Source organism: Ceratosolen solmsi, unplaced genomic scaffold (assembly GCF_000503995.2).
Source record: "Ceratosolen solmsi marchali unplaced genomic scaffold, CerSol_1.0 scaffold43, whole genome shotgun sequence".
In the NCBI taxonomy this organism is placed as follows: domain Eukaryota; kingdom Metazoa; phylum Arthropoda; class Insecta; order Hymenoptera; family Agaonidae; genus Ceratosolen; species Ceratosolen solmsi.
This window is the reverse complement of record NW_011948431.1, coordinates 857075-859471: the sequence shown is the minus strand read 5'-3', so window position 1 is coordinate 859471 and position 2397 is coordinate 857075. Positions and strand designations below refer to the sequence as shown.

The 2397-nt window shown below is 37.7% G+C and overlaps 1 long non-coding RNA gene across 1 annotated transcript in view; it reads right to left on the bottom strand.

The window, feature by feature from the left end:
* The window catches only part of LOC105364155 (uncharacterized), a 53029-nt gene that overhangs the window by 3287 nt on the left and 47345 nt on the right, over positions 1–2397 (bottom strand). The gene's annotated exons all lie outside the window — the stretch shown is intronic.

Below are 2397 nucleotides of genomic sequence, written 5' to 3'. Positions count from 1 at the left end.
GTTAAGCGACGAGCGCGTAAGCTCGAAAAACGCTCCGCGGGATTTTATGAAATCACTAAAACTTTGAAAGCTCTTTGACTTTTCAGTAGATTTCATTTGTTTCCTAGCTTCAAGTTTTTTTTTTTTTTTTTTTTTTTTTTTTTAATTAAATCTTTATAAATTGTTCTGATTTAATAAAGATTTTTGTTAATTTTACAATGCCGATTTTTTTTTTTTTTTATATACAAGTCATTAAAAATTTTCTTACGTTACGTTAGGCTGCGTTGGAGTTTTATTTAAATTATTCACAAGAATGTATTATGGTTGCTCTATTATTATATTTCGATGTTAAGATCTGACACTCATCATCGTAAATCAATTACAATTGTTGCCTGTCGTTGAACTATTGGATAGAGAAATAATGTTGTGTTATTAACATTTAGCTTGCAAAATAAATGTGAAAATGAACGATCCCTAACGCAATTTCTCCAACATTATAGCACATTTCGATCTCGAGGGATGAAATACTATCTCCCTTGCTCAATATATCTTACACACGAACCGACATTTTTAAATTGCCAATTGAATCATTACAGCTAATAATAGCTACTAATAATTGTTTATTTCAATTTTATGTCGATGGAGCAGTTAAGTGACATAAGCCTTGAAATCTTGAAAATCAGACGACGAATCACTCTCTCAATTCATCACTCTCTCGGTAATTATGGAGCACAAAGTGAGTATACAAATAAATGAATACACTAGCCGGATCGTTTAATCAAGTTAGATCGTTAAGTTAGGGGATTAAGTTTAATAAAGTAAATAACTAAATTATTACATACTCAAGCAGTTGTCCCGAACGTAGTCGGGGATTGAATAAAAAAGTCTGGAATCTAATTAGCAGCTGATATGAATCCTGCGAAAATCCAAAATCCAAAATTATCAAGTAGAAAGGGAGTGAAAGGCCGAATCATGGCCGACGGGATCGCGCGATCCGAGCGCCCGAGTACGCTCAAATACCATTTCCAAATAATCTTCAATCACAATAGATCCAACACAATCATTCATTTAGTTTGCGAGCGAGAAAGGGCTCCGGCAGATATTGAAATCCCCTAATCGGACTAATTCAGCATCGGGTTTTCTCGTGGTTTGCCGTCCAATACGGCGCCTACGCTCACGTACGAGTAAATCCATCGGTGGTTGCCGTTGCCGTCCACGGGAATTAGCGCCGTGACTAAGAGGCGAGAACGACTCGACTCCGATCAGATGCCCGGGTCGACGGAGTCCTTTGCACACATTATCATTGAGCGTAGCTTCGACCTCCGAGACGACTACCACCACCCAACTCCTAGCTCTCTCAGGGCGTCCCCAGTTTGCCTTCGGCGCTTCTGGCCTCGGCCAAAGCTAAGGGTCAGCCGTGGGTCAGATCCGACCGACCAGCTCCATCCATCCATCCTTCTTTCCTTCCTTCCTTCCTTCCTTCCTACCTTCCTTTTCCCCGGATCGTTTGAATAATGACGCAAGCGGTTACGCTACGATCCCTACTACAATTGTACCATCGCCTCCGTCTCGATCCCACGATCCGTTTATCTCCGCTTTTTATCAGCCTCGTTCTCCTATTGCGCGTACTCACCCTGCCATTGATGCTTAGTATTTGTCTCAAGTTCTCGAGTCCTTGGTAATGTAATTTTGACCCGTAGCTTTTCCAGCAGAGATTTTCCATGTACGCTTAGCTATGATAAAATTACTCCCTATTTATTATATATAATCCATGTATCAATAGCTTTGATTTACGACTTTACATCTTTATCTCGATTATATGTATTTTTGTTTTATGCAAATAGAATGGCGGAGGCGCGTAGTCGATTATCGTAATTGTAACTACGGATAAAAGTGGAGAAAGATTTAATTTGTCGGAAGATCCAGTCGTCGCAACATTAACATCAATTTTCCTATTTGGATATTTATATAATTTTCAATAATAAATGACGCAATGTCTTATAATTTCCATTAACTCTCAAAGTCCTACATGTGTTATTATTATCGTTGTCGTCGTTTACATTAATTATTAATTTTGAGCTCTGTAAATTGATATTTTTTTATTATTATTATTTCTTCTTACGATAGACGCTATAATGACGCGTCATTATGTATTTGAAATGTATTTGAAAATTGAGAATCTAGAGAATGTCGAAGAAGTAATTAACTAACGAAACACTCCGGCTGATATCAGTATCATATCGTATCGAGAATAAATAATTCAATTGCATAAAAAAGTTTTTATTTATTAGCCTCATTTTTCGTGAAAATTGCCGTTTGTAACTCGTAATCGCATACTTTTTATGATCAATCCGAGCCGATCAATAATGAGTGGATTAACAATTTTCTACCCCCCCCCCCCACAACCCCCTATCCACA